This window comes from Engystomops pustulosus, chromosome 4 (genome assembly GCF_040894005.1).
Source record: "Engystomops pustulosus chromosome 4, aEngPut4.maternal, whole genome shotgun sequence".
Classification (NCBI taxonomy): domain Eukaryota; kingdom Metazoa; phylum Chordata; class Amphibia; order Anura; family Leptodactylidae; genus Engystomops; species Engystomops pustulosus.
This window is the reverse complement of record NC_092414.1, coordinates 159,402,174-159,418,320: the sequence shown is the minus strand read 5'-3', so window position 1 is coordinate 159,418,320 and position 16,147 is coordinate 159,402,174. Positions and strand designations below refer to the sequence as shown.

Genomic DNA, 16,147 nt, shown 5'->3' with positions numbered 1-16,147 from the left:
TTCTTCCACATAATATCACTAAAACTGTAATACCTAGATATCTGCTTTTCAGCTAGACATTTTTAGACAGTCACAACCTGCAAAATATAGCAATAAAACTGAAAAAAAGGTAAAGGCGCCATAAAACCTATACAATTTTGAAAGCAGACAACCAGGCGATGCATTTGGCAATTAACATTCAAAATTTCCTCTAAAATATGTACAAATCCAGAATACTTATATAAAGAAAATATACTTTCCTAAAACAGTAAGATGTGAGGAGAGCATACATACCCCACACCAATATACAGTATTCACCAAAATATGCAGCAAATGGAACTGCAGAAAATTCACACAGATGTATCATTGTCTGTTCCTTAGACAATGGTAACCCAAATAAATAACTATATATCCATAAACCTCTCTAATGAGATAATAAAAGTCACTTTTAGATGTGCGCCATTGTATTAGCAGCGCAATAACAGAACCCTCCGCGCTTCATAAGAATGAGAGTGAGAACGTCATAACATCGGTGTAAATAATGTGTGTGTTTTTGGTGTTACATATAACTTTATGGACATGTTCTGGTCGCGGTGTAGTCACATTAGGCAAAGAGGATCGAATGTTCATCATATCAGTCAATTTTCCCAACAAAAAAAAACTATCACGAAATAAAAGGGAATAAGAGAAAAAGGGCCACATTTATCACTTTTGTGCGCCTAAGTGTAGTAGCTGCGCCTAAATTCTGGCGCACTGTTTTCCAGAATTATCACAAGCTACAACCATCTGTGATAAGTTAATTTCCTGCCTCTTATTAATCGCTTTACATTAACACAGTTTAGGCACAATTTTGGCGCAGTTAAGGCGTAATGTTAGATTCAGGCACTTACATGTGATCGTGCTACAAGCTCCTCTCTGCTTCTCTCACAGCCCAGCATAGCTCAGGTGTGTGGCACCCAGTGACCTCCTCAGCAGGGGCTTCTCCTGGAGGGGATCCCCCAGTGCTGATCTTCTGCTGCACCCCTGTAATTCTGCACAGTATCCCCCTCAGACACATTGGTGATACTGTAAAGAATTACATGGGGGACACTTGTCTGTAGTATCTGCAACGTTCTCAGCACTCTTGCTTTTAGCTCAGGATTCTGCAGAATGTGTTGTAAATAGAAGGTGATGAACTGTAAATAGAGTCTGCAGCTCCTGTCTGCAGAGTATCTCATGTCTGTATGATCTGTTCTAGTGTCTGTAGTGTATGTAATGTCTGTATGATCTGTTCTAGTGTCTGCAGTGTCTGGCTGAGCTTTGCTGCTAGAAATGAGCTGTTCTGCAAAGGGGCTCAGTGCTTTCTTCTCAGTTAACGCCACCTTCCGGCTGGAGTGTTTTTGCGCCTAAATGAAAAGTCGCAAGTGATGAATATCATAAGGCGCAGCAAAACATCTGGATTGCTAGGATAAATGAGGGAAAGCTGGTTATTTTTGCCGCGCAGCTAGTTTGGCGTTTAGCCGCAAAAATGGCGCAAAAACGGTGCGCCTGAAGGAAAATGCACAAAAACAACAGAAAAAAACGATTGATACATGTGGCCCAAAGTGTGTTCTTAGATAGTTCTGCATAGAGAAGGGTTAAAAACATGAATATTAGTTTATATTATCCATTCTCAAAATGTAGTAACATATAAAGTGAATATTTCCATTATCTGTGAGGTGCAGCAGCTCCTGTGTGCAGCAAATGCTCCCTGCAGCCTGATGGCTAAGAATCTGGATTGGGGGGGGTAATTTCAGAGGGCTATATCTCTGGCTCTGTGACACATAGAACCTTACTTCTTTTTTCCTATGAAAGAAGAGAGTCTCCTCTTTTAACCCCTTAAGGACGGAGGGTTTTCCGGCTCATTTCTCGCTCTCCAACTTCAAAAATCCATAACTTTTTCATTTTTCCGTGTACAGACCTGTGTGAGGGCTTATTTTGTGCGTAACAAATTTTACTTTCCCGTAATGTTATTTATTTTAACATGCCGTGTACTGCGAAGCTGAAAAAAAATTCCAAATGTGGAAAAATTGAAAAAAAACCGCACGTGCGTCACGTTCTTGTGGGCTCAGTTTTTACGACTTTCACTCTTCGCTCCAAATAACACGCCTACTTTATTCTTTGGTTCGGTGCGATCGCGGTGATACCAAATTTATATAGGTTTTATTGTGTTTTAATACATTTTCAAAAATTAAACGAATGTGTACAAAAAAGAAAAAAAAATTTTTGCCATCTTCTGACGCTAATAACTTTTTCATACTTTGGCGCACGGAAATGTGTGAGGGGTCATTTTTTGCGAAATGAGGCGACGTTTTCATTGCTACCATTTTGAGGTCTGTGCGACATTTTGATCATTTTTTATTTCATTTTTTATGTTATGTAAAAAGGTGTAAAAGTCGCATTTCGGACATTTGGGCGCCATTTCCCGCCTCGGAGGTCACCGCCGGCCGTAACCGTTTTTATATTTTGATAGATCGGGCATTTTGGGACGCGGCGATACCTAATATGTCTGTGATTTTTACTGTTTGTTATGTTTTATATCCGTTCTAGGGAAAGGGGGGTGATTTGAACTTTTAATATTTTATTAATTTTTTTTATTTTTTAAACTTTTTTTTTTCTTTTTTTTTTCACTATTTTTTAGACCATCTAGGGTACAATAACCCTAGATGATCAGATCGCTCCTATCATATACTGCAATACTACAGTATTGCAATATATGGCGTTTTTGCAGGTCTTACATTACAATGAGCCACTGGCTCATTGTAACGAACCTGCATAAACCATGTAGCCTCGTGTCAAGAGAAGACCCGAGGCTACCATGGTAACCGATCGCCGCCCCCCGATGACGTTCGGGGGCGTGGCGATCGAAAAAAAGATGGCGGCGCCCGCGCGCCGCCGTCTTTTAAACGCCGCCCGCGACTTTGCGGGCGGCGTTTAGAGGGTTAATAGCCGCGATCAGTGCAAGCACCGACCGCGGTTATTAGCGGTGGGGGTTTTGTGCAAAATGCAAAAACCCCCACCTCTGTATGAAGAGGACTCAGCCCGTGAGCCCTCTTCATACTTCCCTTATACCTCTGCGCCGTAGAGCTACGGCGCAGAGCGTTAAGGGGTTAAACTAATCTAAAATTGTGTTTCTAAGTTTTAGGAAAATGGAGATAATAACTGTTAAACTGCCGTTGGGAGTGATTTTTATATATAAAAATGGCACCTGATATTCTCACTTTAAACCTGAATATCTCTGGATCCATGGCACCTAGAAACAAAATTCAAGATTCATTTGAAAGAAGAGATTCTCTCCTTTCAGGGGGCCCTGGGCAATTGCCACCTTTGCCTACCCATAGCGCCGACCCTGTACCAGCTTATGGTGTAGCTTCGCAGGCTGTTACAATGTACAAGAGCATTTCCTCCCTCTCACTGTGTGCTAAAACTAACTGCTGACGTGAGATTTTAGGGAGCAGAGGGTGAGAAGTGCTCCTCGACAACGTTAACACCTTCAGGAGCTTGCTCACTAGCATTATTTTAGAAGTTTATTTTAGAAGGGAGGAGTCCATTCAGAGGCAGGGACCCATAGCAAACTTCTGAATGGGACCCGCTGCACATTTTATAGCCAATATTTACCACTAATATGAAATACATGTCATTAAGGAGAATGTACTACATACTAATTAAAAAGGAGGGGATGGCTATTCAGGGAATGTACTGTGTATCACCAGTTGTGAGAATTATATATTATTTAGGAGAACAGTATGGGTTAAAGTTGTTATCAAGACTCATTGGGGCAGATTTATCAAGCTGTCTGAAAGTCAGAATATTTCTAGTTGCCTATGGCAACCAATCACAGCTCAGCTTTCATTTTACCAGTGCTCATTATATTTTAAAGGGGAGCTGTGATTGGTTGGTTCCATGGGCAACAAAGAATATTCAGATTTTCATACAGCTTGAGAAATCTGCCCCATTATGTTATAAGTAACTGTGATATTTTTAAAGACACAGCCAATTCTGCAACCTTAAGTCACAGAACACTTTTATTGCTAAGGACATAACCCATGTGGCCTGGATTCTAGGAGTAATAACTTTGGATCACTGGCACCTAGAATCTCCGATTTTTGTTTTCTCTGAAAGAGGACAATGTTCTCTTTCATATGAATTGAAACGGAGATATGCACATTTAAAGTGTAAATTTTTTGGTGCATTTTGAGTGTATATACTTTATATCACAACTGTCACTTTACGAGGTAATATCTCTGGCTCCAAGAAATACAATCCTAGATTCATTTGAAAGAAACCTGAGATTCTAGGTGCCAGGCATTCAAAGTTACAGCGCGCTAAAGTGTACCCCCCTCCACTGCACTTTGCACTGCAAAGTTAGACAGAGTAGCAAAGGAACACATGCACAGTGAGCAGTGAGGCTCGGCAAAGTTGCCTCTCCACTCACTGTGCATGTCGGGGTTAACCCTACATCACAAGTGGAAGCTGGAATAGAGGGAGGTTGTGGGAGGGCATTTGGGATGTGGGGTGATAATTATGAGCAAGGGTATGGGCCAATGCTGGATTGAAACTAAAAGTCGAACATTATTCTTTTAGAAAGCACAACCCCCGGGACTTCAGTCAGTAGGGAGCCAAGTAAAACTTTACCATACAATATTTTTGTAACCAATTCATATATGGAATATTTACAAATAGGTTTCCAAAGTACTATTTACTGTCCGGTGTAAGCTGTCCCCATTGATAAAAAGCCCTGTGGTTCCCTTTAAAGGACAAATTAATATGCAAAAGGCACAATGTTTATAGGATACAAAAATGATGAAATAAACAGACCTACATAAAAATAAAACTGTAAAATAAAAAGGGACCTCTTACTAATTAGATTGGCAGAGATATCCCTGGAGGAGAACCAATTAAATCCTGGACAGCACTGCAAAACTTAGTTGACTAAACACCTAATCTTTACCCTTTTTCATGTGAGAAGGAGCTACACCTGAATCAAGGTGGGAAGTTGGGGACATTTCTAATTATTTTTCTAATTATGTCTGATCTTCTTCCAGGGGATCTACTGGAAGATTTTATTCCCAGCCAGGGGCGGGCTGGGAAACAACTTTACTACTAACAAATATAATATAGTACTGCATTTTATGAACAAGAATAGAACTGTCCCCTGTATATAGCCAGCCAACCCCCACAGTATGTAGCCCGCCAGTCCCCCAGTATACAGCCAGCCCCCTTGTATATAGCCAGCCAGTCCCCCCCAGTATGCAGCCAGCCAATCCCCCAGTATACAGACAGCCTGCCCCCTGTATATAGCTAGCAAGCCCCTGTATATAGCCAGCCCCCCCGTATACAGCCAGCCCACCCCTCGTATATAACCAGCCCCGACCCAGTATATAACCAGCCAGTCCCCTGTATATCGCCAGCCCCCTGTATATATACAGCTAACCCTCCCAGTATATACCCAGACAGTCCACCCAGCCCACTGTGTATATTACCAGCCGGAACACCAGTATACAGCTAGCCAGTCCCTCCAGTATACAGCTAGCGAGCCCCTCCAGTATACAGGCAGCCCCTACAGTATACAGGCAGCCCCCCAGTATATAGCCAGCCTCCCAAGTATACAGCCAGCCAGACCCCCACTATACAGCCATTCCACTGTATATAGCCAGGCAACCCCCCCCAGTATATAGCCAGGCAGTCCCCCTGTATATAGCCAGGCAGTCCCCCTGTATACAGCCAGCCTCCTTGTATATAGCCAGCCAGTCCCCTAGTATACAACCGGCCCCCTGTATATAGCCAGAGAGCCCCCGAATTTACAGCCAGTCCACCTGTATATAGCAAGCCAGCCCCCCCATATATAGCGACCCCTCAAGTAAATAGCCAGCCCCCCCAGTATAAACCCAGCCAATACAGTCAGCCCCCAAAAACCTCACCTCGGCTTATACTCAAGCGTAAAAAAAAAATTGTGTACTTACCTTCCGATGCCCCCCCCCCCCGGCAGGTCCTCTTCTATACAGCAATGTTCCGGCATCCGCTCTGTGTCTCCTTGCCGTCCGTTGTAGGGATGGTGACGTCAGATGCTGGCGTTATGGTGCCTGCAACGGACGGCGTGAGGACATGGAGCCGAGGCCAGATCCACTGTACAGTACACTGTTTATTTATTGCAGGCATTATATTGGGGGCAGGGGCAGCAGCCTATATACTACAAGGGGCTGGCAGGCTATATACTACAGGGGGCTGGCAGGCTATATACTACAGGGGGCTGGCAGGCTATATACTACAGAGGGCTGGCAGGCTATATACTACAGGGGGTTGGCAGGCTATATACTACAGGGGGCTGGCAGGCTATATACTACAGGGGGCTGGCAGGCTATATACTTCAGGGGGCTGGCAGGCTATATACTACAGGGGGCTGGCAGGCTATATACTACAGGGGGCTGGCAGGCTATATACTACAGGGGGCTGGCAGGCTATATACTACAGCGGGCTGGCAGGCTATATACTACAGGGGGCTGGCAGGCTATATACTACAGGGGGCTGGCAGGCTATATACTACAGGGGGCTGGCAGGCTATATACTTCAGGGGGCTGGCAGGCTATATACTACAGGGGTCTGGCAGGCTATATACTACAGGGGTCTGGCAGGCTATATACTACAGGGGGCTGGCAGGCTATATACTGCAGGGGGCTGGCAGGCTATATACTACAGGGGGCTTGCTGGCTATATACTGGTGAGGCTGTGACCAATGCATTTCTCACCCTCGCTTTATACTCGAGTCAATAGGTTTTTCCAGCTTTTGTATTAAAATTAGGGGTCTCGGCTTATACTCGGGTCAACTTATACTCAAGTATATATGGTACATGACAGTTTGATATTTTTTTATTTAAATATTCATGGATGGGAAAAATGGCAAAAAAAATGGTGATTTGGGCGCTATTTTCCATTACGCTGGGAATAAACGTCTTTTTTTACATTCTGATAGAATGGTTATTTCGGGCCGTGGCAATACGCAGCACGTTTATGATTTTTACGGTTTATTTTTATATGTGCTCTAGGGAAGGGCGGTGATTTAAAATTTAACTTTTTTCAATATTTTTTTTTACTATTATTTCAGACCTTTCTTTAGGGTACTTTAACCCTGTAGTATCAGATTGATAATACTATATACTGAAATACTACTCTATTGTAGTATATAGTAATTTTACTGCTGATCTCGAATTGTCTTTCATCTGCAAACTATTAGAGATCACTATCCATGGCAGGCCTAAGAAACTCTGTGGTACTGTAGGCTGCCATGATAACCAATTGGTGCCCACTGATGACATCACGTTGAGGGGGTGGGTTGATTAGCCATCCAAGATGGCAGCACCCACCTTCAGTTCTGTTAGATGTCACAGTAGGCTTCAACCACAGCACTTATACAGCCAACACCCACCACGGTGTATGGAGAGAGCTCAGCCAGGGAGCTCTCTCCATACACCTCCCCTGCATCAACAGGACATAATAGTACATCTTGTTGCACAAAGGTATGTTTATTACAATGATCAATGATTATTTGTATAAAGCCTAATGTACATGAATGTATGGGGTCACGTGATATGGGCGCACAATTTGCAACCATGTCACGGCTCCCTTAGAGGTCCATGGCACCTGATCATGGTACGGTGGGCACAGTGTCTCACCGCACCGTGACCTAGTTGAGCGTCTGTGTCGCAACTTATGGGATGTTTTACTTTTAAGTTTTTATGGAGCAGCCACTTGGCTTTCATTGTTGAGGGGAGGGGTGAGGAGAGCTCATACCCCTCCCTTCTCCACCCCATCATGTACTATGCCCAGGATCTATTTTTTTTTTGAGGGGGGGGCACGCGGCCGTGTGAAAGGGGTCTAACAATGTCAACTAACTTTCCATTGGGTTATGCCAATGACACTACAAGTTTTCACTGGGATTTTTTTATCAGACCTCTACGTCCTAGAGTAGTCCCAGTATACATGGCACCTAATGCAGGGGGCTCAAAGCAAACAGACTATAGGTCAAGATAGGAAGATTCATGGTCACGGCTAAAGCCCATTGCCCGCGAGAGTGTCTGGTCTGACAAATTCTGTTTGTATACTTGCAGGATTTACCAGACTGTACCTAAAATATCTGAACTGAATGGACAGGCTTAGCTTAGTTCTGTGATTCTAGGTTTGGTCGGTAAATCCTACAAAAGCATGAAGCATGCTTGTGGACAATGTGCTAAAGTCACATAAGAACATCAGGTCACTTGCAAGATCCAGAAACCTCCTCATAGAATAAGCTAAAAGTTGGAACACAATCGTCAAACCTTTGCCATAGACTAGACCAGTGATGGCAAACCTTTTAGTAGCCGAGTGCCCAAACTGCAAGCCAAAACCCCCCTTATTTATCGCGAGGTGCCAACCAAAAATGAAAGCAATGTACACAGAGAACCGTGGGGCCGGCAGTAGGTCCTCCAAAGATAATTCGGCCCTTCTCCCACTTCCTACAGTCCCAAGTAGCGAAGTAAGTATCACTTAAATATATGACTGAAAGCAGCATCTTTTAAGTTGCTTGGAACTGCAGGAAGATTCTTTGAGTCTTGTCTGGTGTAATGGGGCGATGGTCCGGGTGCCCACAAAAAGGGCTCTGAGTGCCGCCTCTGGCACCCGTGCCATAGGTTCGCCACCACTGGACTAGACTATTTGGAACAAATTCTTTTTAACAAAGAGGAAGTTTTGGACATTTTGAACACGCTGGAGAGGTTTTACATTATAATTCTTTAGCTTCACAACCTGTACATAGCTTAGAATAGTTGGCATTTAGAACAATGTGACATTTATGTATTGGCAGCGGGATAGTGTTCGCAAACAGTGCATGGTACAAATAGCAATCTGCCCATGCATTACATTCTACAATAATGAGTCAGAAAGGTAAACATAATGTACTTGTGTATATGTTGAAAGGTGTGTATACAGATATGAAGTGCTCTACATGTATCAATTGGAAGGAAGGAAAGATTACACAAGCTGGGATCTTGTATGGTTCACACTAAGCAAAGGCACTGAAAGAAAAGTGAAAAAAAACAGGCACATGAACATCAATGCACACAACAGTCTTGTGAGCTAAGGGAGGGGATGGGTTAATCCACATATCATATGCAGAAACATACTTAAGACAATAAAAGCATATTAAGCACCATTGGTTAACATTGCAACATAGTTTCCTTTGCTTGTATTCTGTCATGTGTAACAACAATAAACGGAGGGATATGAGGTGCAACCAGTCAAGGTCACAATCAAACCCTCCCTAGAAGCCACCATTGGGAAGGGTATTTGTTTTAACATTATGCTTAGATACACTAATATTCCATATGACGCATTTAATTTTCATCAGTGATAAATGTATGTACATGTACATTGAAAGAGATGTGCATAAATACATAGACTATGAGCTCTTATTATTTCCATGTGTACAGAAGGTAGTCTCACCCCTTAAATATTTTACTCTCTGTTTCATTGAGGCCAATTGGTAAGATCAAATCAGTTATCATTAATGTGCCCTCTGTACCGCATCTTGACAGAAAAAAACAGAAAGGTAGATATTTTTGCCAATTTATTAACCCCTTACTAACTATTACGTCGGGTGTGGATACATGTAGAGGGCTCACGGACTGAGCCCTCTCCATAGCCGGTAAGTCTTTGCTGCATATTACAAAAAGCCATACAGCAGATCAGCATGGGCCGGATTGCCATCCGCTAGATAAATAACACCAAAATGCTTGAAAAAATAAGTCAAATGCGTGACTATCATAAAATGTAAACTTTATTAAATGCAAAGCAAACATTTTTTACACAACACAAGCATGAAAGAAGCAATGAGGTGTGTGGACCACAGAGAGGAATTTAAAGTATGTGGGTCCCTAAGTAATGCCACTGAAGGCTGGAGGTAGGTTGTACAATCAGGAATACACATAATGTAAACATAAGACTGCAGCATGAATACCGCTCACAAAGTGCAAAGTGAGTAAATAGAAGCAAATACCATACCAAGGGATGAGACCACACGTATGAGACCCCTGGACAGATATATCAAATTGTACCCCACAGAGCGAGGGGAAGGAGGACAAGACTGTACTCACGAGAAAATAGCAATAAAAATATGAATCTTTATTGGAACAGTGCTAACATTAAAACTACATAATGTTATAACAACAATGGCACCAAGGGTAGGGTGCCCAGGGGATACAGAGCAATCAAGAATGGTGAAACACAGGAAATACAGTCAAACCCGGACAGTACATGGAGAGTATTGATGAAAAAGTTAAGAAGAAGCTGGATGCAAGGTATAATGGGGGCCTATGGAGAACCCTCTAAATGGTAAACGTATAGTACACAGAATATGCATGTAATATGAAACGTGATGAGAGGGCCTCCATTCAATTAATTTCCAGTCCTTAACAAATGATGAGGTAGTGTGCTCCACTGTTCAGGAAGACAGCGCCCCGACGCGCGTTTCGGCTCTGTATGAGCCCTCATCATTTGGGTCAACAGTGAAAGCCAGAAAACCCAAACCCCCAAGAAAATGGCGCAAATGCGTTTTTTCACCATTTCCACTGCATTTGGAATTTTTTACCCGCTTTCCAGTTCATGGCATGGAATATTCAATACCATCACTATGAAATGAAATTTGTTACACAGAAAACATGCCGTCATGGGGAGTGAAAAATGGAAATGAAAAAAACAAAAGGGCCAGGTCGTTAAAGGGTTAAACAAGAAAACCTGAAGTATCACATAGTCATATTCAGACCCTTTGCTGTCATATTTAACTCACTTGCTGTCCATTTCCTTCTGATCCTCCTTGAGATGGTTCTACGCCTTCATTGGAGTCCAGCTGTGTTTAATTAGACTTGATTAGGAAAGGCATGTCAGAGCACATGAAAATCATGAGGTCTTAGGAAATGCCCAAGGTGCTCAAAAACATAACTGTGGCAAGGCACAGATCTGGCCAAGGTTACAAAATAAATTCTGCAGCATTTAAGGGCCCTATGAGTACAATGGTCTTCATAATCCTTAAATGAAAGAAATTTGTGACATTCACAACTCTTCCTTGAACTGGCCCTCCATCCAAACTAAGAAATTGTGGGAGAAGAGCCTTGATGAGAGACGTAAAAAAAACAACAAGATCACTGTGGCTGAGCCCCAGAGATGCAGTAGGGAGATGGGAGAAAGTTCCACAAAGTCAACTATCACTGCAGCCAGGCCCGGCGCCACCACCCGGCTAACCCGGGCAAGTGCCGGGGCCCCGGGGTACTGGAGGGGCCCACCCGGACCCACGGATCTCCCCGGGTCAGCAGGACATCTGCCCCGCTGCCCGGGAGATTCCTTTCCTCTCTCATCGCGATCTGTGTCCTCCAGACACTTGCATTTGCACTCACTGCTTTCCCCAGAGGCTGAAGGCTGAAGGACCTTTGATGATGTCATGGTCACCTGACATGCTGGGGAAAGCAGTAACAACACAGAGAGAGCTGCATCAGGTGAGGGGGAGACATGACAGGGGCCAGGGAGGGGGTCAGTGTGTATACAGGAGGGGAGGCAGTGTGTATACAGAAGGAGGGGCAGTGTGTATACAGGAGGAGGGGGGCAGTGTGTATACAGGAGGGGGTCAGTGTGTATACAGGAGGGGAGGCAGCGTGTATACAGGAGGAGGGGCAGCGTGTATACAGGAGGAGGGGGGCAGTGTGTATACAGGAGGAGGGGGGCAGTGTGTATACAGGAGGAGGGGGGCAGTGTGTATACAGGAGGAGGGGGGCAGTGTGTATACAGGAGGAGGGGGGCAGTGTGTATACAGGAGGAGGGGGGCAGTGTGTATACAGGAGGAGGGGGGCAGTGTGTATACAGGAGGAGGGGGCAGTGTGTATACAGGAGGAGGGGGGCAGTGTGTATACAGGAGGGGGTCAATGTGTATACAGGAGGGGATGCAGTGTGTATACAGGAGGAGGGGCAGTGTGTATACAGGAGGAGGGGGGCAGTGTGTATACAGGAGGAGGGGGGCAGTGTGTATACAGGAGGAGGGGGGCAGTGTGTATACAGGAGGAGGGGGGCAGTGTGTATACAGGAGGAGGGGGGCAGTGTGTATACAGGAGGAGGGGGCAGTGTGTATACAGGAGGAGGGGGGGGCTGTGTGTATACAGGAGGGGGGGCAGTGTGTATACAGGAGGAGGGGGGCAGTGTGTATACAGAAGGGGGGCAGTGTGTATACAGGAGGGGGGCAGTGTGTATACAGGAAGGGGGGCAGTGTGTATACAGGAAGGGGGGCAGTGTGTATACAGGAGGAGGGAGGCAGTGTGTATACAGGAGGGGGGCAGTGTGTATACAGGGGGCAGTGTGTATACAGGAGGGGGCAGTGTGTATACAGGAGGGGGGCAGTGTGTATACAGGGGGCAGTGCGTATACAGGAAGGGGGGCATTGTGTATACAGGGGGCAGTGTGTATACAGGAGGGGGGGCAGTGTGTATACAGGAGGGGGGGCAGTGTGTATACAGGAGGAGGGAGGCAGTGTGTATACAGGAGGGGGGCAGTGTGTATACAGGAGGGGGGCAGTGTGTATACAGGAGGGGGGCAGTGTGTATACAGGAGGGGGGCAGTGTGTATACAGGAGGGGGGCAGTGTGTATACAGGAGGGGGGCAGTGTGTATACAGGAGGGGGGGCAGTGTGTATACAGGAGGGGGGGCAGTGTGTATACAGGAGGGGGGCAGTGTGTATACAGGAGGGGGGGCAGTGTGTATACAGGAGGGGGGGCAGTGTGTATACAGGAGGGGGGGCAGTGTGTATACAGGAGGGGGGCAGTGTGTATACAGGAGGGGGGCAGTGTGTATACAGGAGTAGGAGGGGCAGTGTGTATACAGGGGGAGGGGAGGAATGTGTACACGCGGATGGAGGGGCAGTGTGACTACTGGAGGGCGGCCCATAAAGGGGCCCACTAGGGCTCTGTCGCCCAAGGGCCCACTAAAACCTGGAGCCGGCCCTGACTGCAGCATCCACCAGTCAGGGCTTTATGACAGCGTGTGCCAACGGAAGTCTCTCCTTAGTGTAAGTCATATGAAGAAAAAAGAAAACACATGAAGGACTCCCTGACTATGAGAGGTAAGATTCTCTTATCTGATGAGACAAAGATTGAACTTTTGGCATTAGTTCAAAGCGGTAAGTGTGGAGAAAACCAGGCACTGCTCATCACCTGCCAAATACAATCCCAACAGTGACACATGGTGGTGAAAACATCACACTATGGGGGTGTTTTTCTGCTACAGGGACAGGATGACTGGTTGCAATTGAAGGAAAGATGAATAAATGAATGTGGCCAAGTACAGAGAGATCCTGGATGAAAACCTCTTCCAGAGTGCTCTGGACCTCAGACTGGGCCGAAGGTTCAACTTCCAAAAAGACAAAGACCCTAAGAACACAGCTAAAATAACAAAGCAGTGGCTTCAGAACAACTCTGTGGCCACTCTCGACTGGGCCAGCTAGAGCGCAGCCCTAAACCCAATTGAGCATTTCTGGAGAGACCTGAAAATGGCTATCCACCAACCTTCACCATCCAACCTGAGAGAATTGCAGAAGATTCCCAAATCCAGGTGTGAATCCAGGTGGCTGTACTAGTTCAAAAGGTGCTTCTAGGGACTTCTAATTCCGGCCCTGGCTGACAGCTGTTACTGTGGATTCAACTCGCTTAGTGAAATAACTAGATGACCTGGAAAACAGATCACATCGGAGCAATCTGCATCTAGTAGGGCTGCCAGAAACAGTCCCAGCTTCTGCTAGGGCCAAACAAAGTGTAACGGGAGTACAGAATAAGCCCCCAGAGAGTGCCACCATCCCCTTATATGCAACCATTGGGAGGGCTGGCCATGCCAGGTCATCAAGAAATACCTGGATAATGCGGAGAAGGAAACTATATTACGGAGTTACAGAAAAAAAGCGGGAACCACTGAGAATTGACAATGCATCCATACTGATCTTCGTAGATTACTCGGCAGAGCTCAAGAGTTGTAGCTTTAGCTCTCTATGCTCTGAACTTTTCCAGAGATGTTGGAAATTTCAAATGCTATATCCAGCCATGCTGAAAGTCACTCACCCAGTTGGCACATGTTGCAGCTTTACAGACTACAGAGACTACAATTCAAGGTCTACAGGTTTGGCGTGCACACCCAAGACAGTGACAGACGCCACCATCATACATTGCATCGTAACTCTTCTTAGGACGGGAAGTAGCCTGGGGAACATCTGATGGGTCAGCAGGTAGTCCGTATCTCCAGTGGAGGCTCTTCAACTTTGCAAGTTTCAGACTAGCAGCGAGGCTCATTTTTGCAGGAAAATGTGGAAGTCACCGTTTGAATCCTCGTTTTGCCCAGAGTTGTGGGCGTGGGTGACTATACACTGGATTTTATATTATGTTTTGTTAATGTTCAATGTGATGTTGTTTTTTTACTGCTTGACAGGAGACATTTGCCACATTGGGATAGTGACAGAAGGGGTACATGTTTCTATAGCAGCAAGGGAAGCTACTATGTTCACAAAGGTAGTCTTGTGGAATGTTAAGGGGAGGTCACTGCAGAAGAGATCCCTGGTTTTACGCCACCTACATAAGCTGAAGGCCGATGTGGCATTAATACAGGAATCCCACCTGCTTAGTATAGAATAAGGCCTGATGAAACATTTTTGGGTCTCAGAAGCAATAGGGGGTGCCTCAAGGTCTAGACGGAGGGTGAGGGGTGTTCCTTTTATTTATCACAGTGCACGCCCACTGGAGTATAACCAGGTACTGCATGCTCTCCTAGACACTCCTAGAACTGACCATGTGCCCCTAATCATGACCAACACCCATTCTTTCTCAATCTCACAAAAATATTGGCCAAGGCCACATCACCCCAAATACTCCTGGCTGGGGGATGAACTTCCCTGATATCAGGAGATACTATCTCGCATCCTTACTAGAACACTTAATTGACTTAATACTTGGCACAAACTACTTCTCCAATGTACGATTGGAATAGGCATTACTTCAGAACTGTGGGTTGGTGGCGGCTCTCAATATCCCCTACGAAAATTTTCCAAAGATGTTGAAACAGTTGGTACTCTTAAGAGATACCATAGCGACATGGAAAGTCCTGTGCAAACAATTTGGGATGTCATACCAGCTGTCTTAGCACCTCACCATATGGGATAATCCGGAATTTCAAGCGGGCAGGACAAGTAGGCTATTCACTCTATGGAAGCTTAGAGGTATTAAACAGATGCAACATCTAGTCCACCAAACTGCACCAAAACTTAAATCTCTGACCAAACTCTCGAATGAATATCCTTTACCAGGTAGACAAGAATTTTCTTATGCTCAGCAAGAGACATTTTGTGCCTCTAAAATGAGCAACCTGGCGGGCGAAATGACCACAAACACATTTGACCGGCTACTTGGGGTGGAGACTATACTATACATCATGGTGGGTCGGAGGGGGGGGGGGTCTGCAGACCATTAACTTCCCACACTGGGAGAAACGATTGTGCACGGACCATATACCATCTCGTATTCTACAGGGACAGGCGGGGGTGCGCACACATACTCTGAGTGAATGCTGGGAGAGACCTTCTACAAACGTATGCATGAGGCTATACATGCCTTCAATATTCCGGCATCCAAAACACTAAATGCCTGAAGTGCGATACACCGTGAGTGGACCTGTATCATGCTATTTGGCCATGCCCCAACCTTCAGCCTTTCTGGAAGGAAGTCCGAGACCAATTTGCTAGGGCGTACTCAATCATTCTTAGGTATCCTGTTCAGCAACCCAAGAGGGGGAGAGTGGAGAGCCATTGCCAGCAATTGTACATATAATTGTTGGTTAGCCAAAAGATGCCAGCTGAACCATTGGCTGGAGCAATCTTTACTTGACTGGGCGTATCGGCTGGCCCAAATAAAAATTTATCTAGAGGTGGACAGAATGGAAACAGAATATTTGGGCAATAAGCACACCAAAATCGTTAATTTATCACCACATATCTGATGAAATCAGGCGACTCATGACAAAGCTGTGCGGCTCTGAATGGTATCATACTGAACACCTGAGAAGGAACTTGGGTTGCCTGCAAGTAGCACTGTACACAAACTTAGCC

The 16,147-nt window shown here is 45.2% G+C and overlaps 1 protein-coding gene across 1 annotated transcript in view; it reads right to left on the bottom strand.

Annotated features, from left to right (window-relative positions):
- Nucleotides 1-1,754: 1,754 nt before the first annotated feature.
- The window catches only part of LOC140127508 (CDC42 small effector protein 2-B), a 78,627-nt gene continuing 64,234 nt past the window's right edge, over nucleotides 1,755-16,147 (bottom strand). Inside the window, exon 5 of the mRNA XM_072148301.1 lies at nucleotides 1,755-1,764. The gene's annotated coding sequence lies outside the window, so the exon portion shown is untranslated. The remainder of the gene's footprint in view (nucleotides 1,765-16,147) is intronic.